The sequence below is a fragment of the Cheilinus undulatus genome, linkage group 14 (genome assembly GCF_018320785.1).
Source record: "Cheilinus undulatus linkage group 14, ASM1832078v1, whole genome shotgun sequence".
Classification (NCBI taxonomy): Eukaryota; Metazoa; Chordata; class Actinopteri; order Labriformes; family Labridae; genus Cheilinus; species Cheilinus undulatus.
Genome location: NC_054878.1, coordinates 33020013 through 33032531, shown reverse-complemented (window position 1 = coordinate 33032531; position 12519 = coordinate 33020013).

Here is a 12519-nt window from a genome sequence, read left to right as displayed (position 1 = left end):
CTCTGGCTCGTACACAGCCATGCAGCAGGTGACCCCCGTCCTAGAAACAGTTGCTATTTAGACGTGATTAACAGCGGGGGCAGAGAGAGTCATTGTTATTTATACTGTGTTTGTTTCAGAGGTTAAACGCAGCAGGTTTTTAGATAAGGAGTTCTGCGAGAAGGGTCAAACAGCAGAGAAAGTTTGTGTTATAACCTGCAAGAAGCGAACGTTTAATAAACAGAGCTTCTCTGTGGGTATAAATATCAGGGGACATCATGTAATACCCCCAGTTGTGTAAATCTATCCATGTGTGTGATATGCTTCCATTCTGGGAGAAGGTCAAGATTAAATTGGGCTCTGCGCCACAGGGAGAATGACAGTATTTGCTATTTTTGAGCTCATTATCTCGGATTTCATCAAAGCATGACGTAAAAGCGCACCAACAGAAATTATACAAACAAATCACTGCAGTATTTATGTTTTAGAGCCACTTTATCACCGCCCTTTGTTCACCATATGTCCAAATGTATATGCTAACAAGTGGAGGCTAACGTTTACATTTTTAACGAGACAATATTTGGTTGTTGCTAAGTGACCATGAGGATGATTCACCCGTCCTCAGGCGGAGGGACATGCCGACCTGAATGAATAATACTGAGCAGACGAGTCAACCTCAGAGAGAACAGCGTTGTTATAAGTTCACTGATGTAGCTGTTATTGTTAAGTGTAAACTATACTGCTACCGGTGATCTGTCACAGCCACGGGGCCTCCTAGAGCCGACACTTAAAGGAGACAGTGGTTCTTTAAGATGATATTTCCACAATTTTGCTGCCTATAATTATGAGGTCATCTCTGTAGAGCTCAGTTTTCTAAAGGAAAACCCCCTCAGGGTTGTGTGATGGTTTTAGAGGAGGTTAGGATCACAAGATGACTTATAAAATATGTTACTATTAATACATTTTCCTCTTAACACAGTGAAATGTTACACTACAATGGTTTTTAGTGGTTTAAGATGCTCCAAGTTGCAGTGTAGTTCGTTTTTGGAGCTTAGTTTCAATGAATCAATCAATGTTTCTGTTTTGATGTAAATCTTCATAAAAAGTGAGCTCATGAAATTTTACATACAGTCATGGATGAAAGTATTGGCACCCCTGGAATTTTTCCAGAAAATACACCATTTCTCCCAGAAATTGTTGCAATTACAAATGTTTTTGGTACACACGTGTTTATTTCCTTTATGTGCATTGGAACAACATAAAAAAGCAGAAGAAAAAAGCTAAAATTGACATGATTTTACACAAAACTCAAAAATGGGCCGGACAAATTGTTGGCGCCCTCAACTTAATATTTGGTTGCACACCCTTGGGAAAAAAATATTTGAAACCAATCGCCTCCTATAACCATCAACAAGCTTCTTACACCTCTCAACTCAGCTTAGTACTAAGACATGGGGTCTGGTTATAAGGAATGTTAGAAGGAAATGTTGGCTGGGTCAAGCTCGACTGTGGCCTGATTCTGTAAGGCCTGCCTGTGGTTTTGAACACATGTTCAACTGGCTACGGTTGCTGTTGTAATCCAAAAAGTACAATGCTCCCTGAAATTCAGGGGAGAAGCCATGCATGCACAGGGAGAACATGCAAACTCCACACATGGAGGCCTTTGATGGACTGGATTGGGACCCGGAACTGTCTTGTTGTCTTGCTGTGAGGAGGTTTCATATTTGGGCGCAGGACTACAAAACTCTGAGAAACAACAACTTTGATCTAGACTGACTTACTTGATAATTTCATGCAATTTGAAGGCTGACTAAATATTTACACTCTTCATTGTATGGTCAAAATCTTTATTGTTATAAAACCTAGTTTAAAGGTTTGAATTAGAATAACATCTAACATCATTATTCAACTTAATTCTTCAGTTCATCTTTAACTCTTAATTTATTTCTTGGTGTAATGCAGAGATTTGTAGAGATTGAGTAAAAGATGTGTCTGCCACACTACAAGTCACACATTCTGTAATCTTACCAACACAAAAGCAGCTGGACTCAATCATATCTGTGATACTAAATGAGTGTTTTCCCTCCCCGTGCCATGTTTGCCATCTAAACAACTCAAACTCTAAAACTCCTGTTTGTCACACGCTGTCAGTGCTTACAAAAGTTTAGACAGGAAATCGACTCTCCATCCAACAAATCAAGAAATAAACAAAGACGTGCACTCATGCCGTGACAGTTTTTCAGAGGGAGGCACCAGAATGCAGCAACAGACTGGGCTGACAAGTTGTTTTTTTTTCTGGGTTCTTGAAGCTCAGACAGTTTGCCGTGAGATCGTCACACAGCTCGAGCATTAATGATGAACAGAAGGATATTTTGGAAAGCTGTGTCAGTCTGTTGAGGTCTTGCTCATTCAATTTTATTATCCAATAAAGCCAGAGGAACTGATTTAAAATGACAGTAATGCTTTCACACATGCACGACATTCCTGAAAATTTCTGACATTTTTTTCGAGGTGAGCTGCGGGTGTGAACAATTTCAGATTTCTCTTTTCTCACCTTTTTTTCTACCAAATACTGGGAAATTTCCACATGAAGTTGTGGTGTGCTGATCTGAAAACAGCAGCAGTTTAAGCAATGATTACCTTTGATTTCAACATAAATACTCATCTTTACTAAATGAAGCAACAAAAAAACAGTTTATTTATTGTTGCATGTTCCAAAAGGTAGAACCCCTTTTCTTACCTGTTGTTGTTGTAATATTTACAACCCTATTTCCATAAAAGTTGGGTCGCTGAGTAAAATATAAATAAAAACAGAATGCAATGACTTGCAAATCTCATAAACTCATATTTTTCACAATGAAACATAAACAAAATATCAGCATCCCCTCATCTTTTAACAACTTGTAGCTAAATGACATTGTAACACTGTATTAAAAGTCTGGGAAGTAAGAAGACCAGCAACTGGAGGTTTTGGAGAGGAATGTTGTCCCATTCTTGTCTGATGTAGGATTCCAGTTGTTCAATAGTCCTGGGTCTTCTTAATTGGAGTTTTTCTTTTATGATTTGGCAATTTTTTTCTACTGGTGAAAGGTCTGAGCTGCAGGCAGGCAAGCTCAGCACCTGGACTCTCCTACTGTGAAGCCATGCTGTTGTGATGGATGCGATATGTGGTTTAGCACTGTTTCGCTGAAATATGCAAGGCCTTCCCTGAAAGAGACGATGTCTGGATGGGAGCATTATGTTGCTCTTAAACCTCTTACTACTTTTCAGTATTGATAGGGACTTTTCAAGTGTGTAGGCTGCCCACGTCATGGCGCCCCCCCAAAATTTCAAACTTTGATTCATCTGACCACAGAACAGTTTTTCATTTTGCTTCAGTCCATTTAAAATGAGTGTTGGCCGGGAGAAGACGGTGGTGTTTCTATCGTAAAAAAGCTCCTCCAGCTGTTTTTCATTAGTACCACAGTACCACTTTCTATGTATACATATAAAAAGGGTAGAAAGTACAAAAAAAAATGGATACAAATGGGCAAAATGGGTTAAAGTGGCAAGAAAGTGGCAATAATGGGCACAAAACAGCAAACATTGGTTAAAAGTGGTAGAATGAGTGGGAAAAGTGAGCAAAAGTGGTAGAATGGGTTAAAATTGGCAAGAAAGTGGCATAAATGTGGCAAAATGGGTAAAAGTGGTGAAAAGCAGGGCAAACATGGGCGGAAAAGGTGGTGAGATGGGTTAAAAAGTAGCACAAATACATAGTTTCAACATCAGAACTCAGTAGCTTGACACACATTTTAGCTCCAAAATGAGGTCACTGTTAGCTTGGACGAATGCAAGCACCGATGCTACTGATCCAACACTCGTATATAATACATCTATAAATCACAGGTGGGGAGGGGCCATTCCCTGGGTTTTTTAGGGGCCCGGTCAAATCTACAGGCCAGCCTCATGAAAGCAGATCACCACGCCTTTGGAGGGAGGTAGAAGGAGTAATCATGCCAGGGTACAGCACAAAGTAATCGTGCCTAATGTGAAAATGCCCTTAATTGAAATGTACAGATAATGTCTGTGTTATGTCACTGTTTGAGGGAATTTGTTTGGAGTTAGTGTCTTGGAGTGGTGGGAGTTGTTGGTAGGCGGAGAGAAGCAGGGTCATGACTGACGTCACACAGTGGGGGGCGTGGTGGCTCTGACTGATCAGCCTTATGAGGGACACCTGTGAAGGTGGAAAAGAGGCTGAAAGGAAAATGGACGCCAACGTGGAGGACGCTAAAGAAAACCTCAACTAAAGGACAAACCAAACGGATTCAGGACACTTGGGTTTATGTTTTTTTTTTGTGTTTCGACGACACGGCACCGGATGAGGGGAGCACCACCTGAACCAACAACTATCGGAGCGAGCTGGCGGCAGCAAACTGGCATTGTAGCCGACCGAGAGTGAGCTAGTCGCGGCATGCGCGGCGTCTCAGCGGTAAGTCATCCACACACAAACCCCCACAGACAGGGAGAGGTTTTATACACACACACCGAGGGACACACAAGCAGTTTACGTCAACTAGTTCACGTAGGGTGAGGCACTAGGTTACGGGCTCCCTAGCCCTAGAGTTAGGTGACTTTTAGCGGAAGTTAGGGTAGCAGCGTAACAGTCTGACTCTGTCACTTTGTACACAGTTTGTTTTACACCTAAATGAAGCTCTGTGCTTTAAGACATTCATATCGATTCTGCGATAGCCTGATATTTGCTCTCCCCGTCTGTTAATTCAAATTGCATTACAGTGTCGCAGAAGTGCAAGAGAGCATGGTAGGAGCGCCACATAAACACACATGATATACTCCTCCACTTGCTCATCGGATCCCCCTTCTCCCTCTGTTACTACCTCACTACTACAGGGGTGTAAATATCACGCCTTGAAACAGCACTGTAAATAAGCCTTATATCATATCAGTGAACCTCCTGAGACTCCCACACGTCATGCCAGACAGGGAAATCTTTACGCTGAGGGGAACATGTGAAGAACTCAGAACCAGCTTTTGAATATAGATGGTTTTTAAGCAGTCTTGTATTATGGCCTACAAAAGTGGGAGAAGACGAATGTGCAGAGAGTAAACGGTTAAAGGTTGAAAAGGCTGTTGAATCGTTGGCAGTGTCCCTCCTTGCCGTCTCTGGACATGTTGCTTTTCAAGCTGTTTAGCCTGCAGTCGTCCCATCTGTGCTGTTCCCTCTCAGAAACTATCCGCAGCAACGTTTTTCCATCTCTTAAGTCTTCAGCGCCGAAAAAGAAGTTAAATTTACAGCCAGATGGGAGCGACAGGGCAGTCTTTTGCATATTAAAGACTAAAAACATCAATTAGTAAACCAGCTGATTTGTAATTCAAACTCTGTCTCCTGGGTCGTCTCTAAATGAAAGCATGTATGATGACTGCTTTTCAAGGTTATGTAAGGCTGAGCTCTTCCTGTGCTGATCTAAATGTGAGATTTAGAGTGCACCTGTAGCTGAAGACAGGAAGTGGTTTGGGTCTTTAATCAGGGCAAGCGAACACCCCACTATGTTCACTCATATTTTCCATGCCGGGTGACTCAAAAAGGTTAACCACTTTGACTGTTTCACATCAAAGTGTGACATTATCTCATATCATGTGTGTGATTTTAGAACAGATACACAAAGCCACAAGCTCTGTCATGTTTTCCACCGGATGACATTTATAGAAGCAGACAGTCAGCTCGATCTGGTTTAAGATGTCACGAAAAGGGAGAGAAATATTGTAAAACCAGGTTTTTTGTCCTGTTAAGCATTCAGAGTGAAATAAGGTAGACTTACACTATCTGTAATCTCTCATCAGCTAAATCATCATTTTAAAATCCACCTGCTTTAAAGTGCTCAGAGACCAGAGAAGAAAGATGTAAAGCTTCACTGAGGAGTATTGAGCTGGTTATGAAACAGGCTGAAATTAATATTAATGTGTCTTTACGGCCTAAAAAAAGCTAGTAAGACCATCAGTGACATGATTGAAGACATCTTTGTTGCTATTTTTATTGCCTACATCCTTTTGTTGTGTGTTAGGTGTCAGACAAAGTGACTTTAAGCTGTTAAAGCATAGAAAAATTATATATTGATTTTACAAAAATTTTGAGAAACCTGGAGAACTTCGAAAGTAAACAGCATACTTTATATCCCCAAAAAGTTGGGGCACTGTGTAAAATGTCAGTAATAACAGGATGCAAAGATTTGCAAATCTCATAAACCCATATTCTATTCACAGAACATTTCAACACATTAGGTGTTGAACCTGGGATATTTTACCACTCAATGAAATAATATTAGCTGGTTCTGAATTTGACGGCAGCAACACATCTCAAAAAAGTAGGGATGGGGCTACAAAAGGCTAGAAAAGTAAGTGGTACTAATGAAAAACAGCTGGAGGGGTATTTTTCAAGATTACATATATATATATATATATATACATATAGCCTCTAGGATGGCTGAAGAGAGATTGGAAACATGGGGAGAAAGCATGGAGGAAGACATGCACCAAACAGCCCCAAGACTTGGAATCAATCCCATGACAAGTCCGTGAGGACTACAGCCTCTGTATGTGGGCACCTGCTCTACCCACTGAGCCGAACTGGAGTCTCTGGAGGAGCATTGTGCAACTATTTGGGTTAATTGGCAGTAACATGACAGAGTATGAAAAGAATATTTAAGAGAAGCGGAGTCTCTCAGAAGTAAAGATGGGTAGAGGTTCAACAATCACCAAAAATTGCAACTAAAAAATGTGGAACAATTTAAAAAAAAAAATTCAAAAAGTACAAGTCTTTATACAGTATATCCCATCATCTACAGTGCATAACAGAATAAAAAAATTAGAGTGCCCACAATGCCAGAACATCTTCACAAGCATTTGCTGTTGCTATTGGTTCAGAAAGGTGACTTCTAGTTTCCAGTGTAGTATCTCTGACGTCATTTTTAAACACCTCCATGTTAGGGTTCTTATTTCCTGTTTGCAATGAAGTATCACCAAGATGACATGAACACACTGTAAAGGAACTCTGTTTTTTGTGTCCAGTGTACATTCCTTGTGTATTTCTGGTAATACAACTTTATCTACATCACAATTCTTCTTTTTTTATAGTTATATTTTATATTTTTATATTTTTATACTTTGTAGTCTTTTGTAGAGCTGACTCAGGAAGCAATGCACACAAATTCCAATGTACCTATACTGTCCTGTACCTGTGCAAATGACAATAAACATCTATTCTATTCTATTCTATTCTATTCTATTCTACATAGGCAGGTCAGTTTCTCTTCCATTTTCAGACACTGATGAGTGTTACGCTGTTCAAAAAGCTGAACTGTTTTCGACTGAGAGGACTGAGAGTGTGGCGACCCTAACAGCTGATGCAGAGGATTTTTTAAACAACTAGGCGCTAAGAACGATGGACGACACTTGATTTGTAGCCAGTGGACACAGGCTCTTGTTTTGGGGACTTTAATGCCTTCATTTGAAGGACTAGATTGTGGATACTGCCTAGAAAATGGAAGAGAGTTGGAGATGACATGAAGACAAAGGCTTTCTACGTGGTGCACACAGACATGCCTAGGCCACTGGATCCCACAGTTGTGGTTCGGACCCCTCTAAACGTTAATTTATGTTTGAAACACACACAGATATGGACAGACCTTACCGTCTGTACTCTGCATTCATTTCATCTGTTTTAAGTCCGTTCTCTTGAAGCTTACAGAACTAAATGTAGTACCACAGCCAGTGGTGTGGGCAGTGTTGAGCATTGTGGCCAACAGTTCAACTCAGAGTAGCAAAACACAATGAAGAAGCATTTCAAAAAGCAGCACTAAATCAAGATCTCTGAGGAAATACTGCTGAATATTGAGGGAGTTGACAGAAAATGTAAACATAAATGATGTTAGCTTACCTGTGCACAAAGACAGATTACAGATGGATTAGTTTATCAATATCCACTCTAGGAGACGTACGTAAGAATGAGGGCATTGATGGTTGTAAAGGAGCGTTAATGAGCCTTAATGGCTCATGAGACAATGAAGCAGGAGTTGCGGTGTCCTTCAAAGTAATGAACATTTTAAAAATGATTTCAAATAGTATAATTTACTCATTCATTTTAAGATATACACTTGTTTGTATAACTATTAGGCATAGGGTGCTGAGGATTCACTGCAGAGCCTGACACAACCCGTGGCTGTATGGTGAGGGGTGGGGGCAGAGTCAAGCTCATCACATGTCGACACACTCGGCTGCCAAGGTCATCTTGAAGGCACCTTTTTTTTCTGGGACTTTTCTCCCCTGGTAACACGCCTGAAGACAGCCTGTGGTTTTTGGGCTCTTGGGACATTTACAGCATGACCAAGGGCTTGTGGCAACCTTACTGCCCACCCACCCACACAGTACCCTAGGTTGTGCTTACTCACCACATCCACCCTAACCTGACACGCCAGATGGATGTTTTTCACACATCCATCTGGCGTGTCGTAAAAACTTAGAGGACATTGTAGGTGTGCGCCGCTACTGAGGAGTAAACTCCACAGAGAACTGTATAACATGAACCATGGTGACTATAGACATGTCAGTACACAACTTTTGTTGTTTTTAAAAAGAAAAAAACTCATTGCTTAGTTCTACTTTTAATGAAGAAATGTCGTCAAGTTCTGATAAAACTGCTATAGCATCCACACTAATCTCTCCCGCCATAATTGCACCGGCCTCTTCTCGCTGCTTGCTTATATCACGACTCCACTGTGCCCGAAAGTACTGCCTCTTACTCCTGATTGGTCCTGCCATTTTCTTGCAGGGCCCAGTCTGTTCAGATGGGAGCTTTGCAAGATGGATTCGCCAGTGAGAAACATGGAAATGGGAGTATCCATTTGCTTTGGAAGGTTACATCCACCCCTTACTCTGCTGTAAAGGTGGGGACTTTACTATTTTTTCAACATAGCAAAGTGCCCCTGGTAACATGCAAGAACATCCAGAGCACTAATGGGGTTGTGTCAATCCTCCTTACCATTTGATGGTGCCCTCAGATGGCTTACTTGCCCCTTCTACACCTTACTTCAGCCTCAATTTTTGGCCCAAACATGCCTAAATGTTCTGCACAGTTATGATTTATGTTGAAATATCATTGAAATGCAAGTTCGCCCTTGATAACAACAATAATGTGGAGCTCTGCAACTCTTTAAAGACACGCAGACATCACCTGTGCTTCATCACATTTAGCATGTCCTCTCAGTGCTACAGCCTTTACTGTTCATGGAGATGACTAGTATTCTGCTTTCAACCTTTGTTCCATTACATTAAAATATAAAATTATCTTATGGTCTTTGTACTGTTCTGTTCTTTTGTGTTGTGTTCTGTGTTTGGAAATGCCTATCCTTGAGAGTAAACGGCTGTTAGCAATATTATATGCTCAACCACCTCAAGGGACAGTGGGGTTCCCAGTCTCTGACCCTGTTTTTTGTGAGGTCATGGAATAAAAGATTTGTGAACCCTTCCACTTGGTCACCATGCCCCCCTTTACTTTTAAGTATCAGTTACATTGCTGTATTTTCCCTCATACCACATTATTTATGTAGTCTTGATTACTTAACTGAAACGAAACATGTGAGCATCTCTTTCAACACTGACCCTAACCAAAGTGCTTTTGTTGCCTAAACCTAACCACACACTTTATACACCCACCATCTTTTGAATCGGGTCCAAAAACCTACAGGACTGCACATAAATATAGCCCTTCCTACACTTATCAGTAATGTTTCCACAATGTGGAAGTGATTCAGGCAGTAATTTCATTTCCTTAGATCAGGTACAGAAAGATAAACGAGCATCACGAAGGCGCACTGTCCAGAACATGAGGCTGACATGAGGATGTGCTGGTTTAGAAATGTTTCATTTATAGTCGAATGAGCTCTGAGAGCTTCTAGGAATCAGATTCACTTCCTGGTAACATGTTAGCATCTAATACATTATAATGTAACTACTACAGAGCCCTGATCCCAACAACATCTTTAAATGATGAAGCCCTTAAAAAAACATCTCTTATTGAATTTGATCTTACAACTCTGACTCTACTAAGAGAGATTATTATGATGTCAGCTTAGCAAACATTCAGCCAAATGAAACCAGAAACACAAGCAGAACTGGTTCAATATACATAACCGAACAGGTCACGCTGCAGCCAGTGTTTAAACTGCCAACACGTCTGTTAGAAAGAAAACACCTGCTTCTTGTTGAGGAGATGGATTTCAACCACAACTACTTTGAGACACTGTATAAACTACTCCCTAAGATGTTACTGAGTTTTCCTCTCAAATAGCCTTTTGTCTAGCCATCACTGTTGCCACTCTTATGTGTGATGCATCTTCTAAGACTGTCAACATCACTGTTTTCATGGCTCATGTGGCACCAGAGGTCTGTGGAAATGATGTCTTGCCAAATAACATGAGTTTCTGATGCTTTAGAAGATTTCTACAAGATTAGATTTCACATTCTTTAAATCACTACATGACTAATTCTGCTCATGCAGGAAAAAGCTGTGATGACTATCAGCACAAGATACTCTGTATGTAAATATTTGTTATGTAGAGGCTCATTATGACTCAAATTACATTGCTTGCTAATGCTGATTCATCAGTGTGTAAGCCACATTTACATTTTTGCTGTCTGAAAAGATGCTAGTGAAACGGTTTTGAGATGACTAATCAGACAATGACAATGCTGAAAAAAGTCTTACATACTGACCTGTAATAATTAAGAATGTTCAGAAATCTTGACTTTAAACAATAAATATATAAAACTTTTAAGTACAAAGGAACTGATAAGAGAAGCTAAATCTGAAAGAAAAGCAGATAGATGGATGTGGTTGGATGGTGGTTGGATGGAGTATTTTATTATTTGGGAAAAATTGATCATGATTAATGACTACATCAGATAAATGCTTCATAAATATTTATCTTTAGCTTATTAAAAAATCCATTTGTTGAAAGAGAGCTGCACTTTTGCACCTCTCTTTTTCCCAAGGACACCAGAGAAAAGATCTTTTCACTCTTCACCACCAACCAAAAGAATGAATCAGGATGAACGATGTACAGAAACGTCCATATCTGCTGGATGAAGTGCAACAGTCTCAGATGCTCCAGCACATTACGTGAGCTGTTGTGCCACAAACTGGGCCTCCAACACCAAACCACCAACATGAACAGGGCTGCCTAGACATATTTGAAGAAATGGTAGGATAAAAAATTATAGATTTAGAATTGATATCAATAATATAAAAAGTTTTTTATACCTACTTTAATTAAATTGCTCTTATTGTGTAATTTCTACATGCTTTGGAGATGCAAAAAATACTTTTCCATTCCAATAAAGTTTGTTGAGAGAGAGAGCGAGAGAGAGAGAGCAGGTAAGGACACCACCTGGGCGTTAAACCTGGAGTCATTGCACTGTTTGTGAGTCTGATCTAGTTTCTTCTTTAGCCCAGTTTAAATGTAATCAGCATCACTTATAAATCACAGCCCTGAAGTATTTCTATAGTCCTGATAGTCCTGATATAGTCCTAATTTGAAAATTTAAATTAAAAGTGTCCACTTGAGGCTGTCTCCCAACACTAAGGAATCCTCATCAGGTCTCATGTTGAAATGTTCATTTACACAGCAGAAATAAACATTATTACAGCCTGGTACAAAACGGGTTTTGGTTTCTATTGCTCATTTCTTGTAAACATGGTGTAGCTACTGCTTTTCTTTACAATTCATCCATTTTTCCTCATTTAGGCTAAGAATTATGACTTATTTGGCATAAATGTTTGGTTCCCTGGAGGGTGGGCTTCACTTTTCTACACCCGTTACAAACCACAAGCTATCATCTTTACTTTTTGTTCTTGTTTGTTTGGAATACGACAGCCAGATAAAATAGACGACAGCTATTATAGCGTGTTTTGGCAACAAAGATATTCATTCACCCCGCTGTAACTTCCCTTCCTTTTCTTGCTTCTGGATCAGCTGGAGCTAGTTAGAGTCAGTGTTTCACATAGGAAGAGCACCAGAGTCCTAATGGTGCCTCTGTAGAAACTATAGATTAATGTCATCATGCAGGCATGTCCATATTTTCATGCTTTCAGGCAAACAAACAGCATTAAAAAAAAGCATCACCTCATTTGCAAATATAATTAGGCTGTAAAAAACCCCACAAAGAAGCAGTACATTAAAAATATTCACATTCTGAAGTCCTGCAAAGCAAACAAACTTTTAAATATGTCTCCATTAAAGCACAGGCTGTTTGTGCCCCTCCATCACAAGTGAAACAGGAGCTGTTTGAATCTAATCTGAATAGGCTTTGATCAACTGTGTCCTTTTATAAATAACTGTACAGTGGGCTAATAATAGCGGCAGTAATACATGCCCTGCATTGTTTCAGGCTGCCAGTGAGGATAAACAGAGAGCTCAGATTATATTTGGGGGGCTGAAGCCAGCGAGACCTTTTCACTGCAACATGGCTGCTGTCATATGGGAGCGAGCT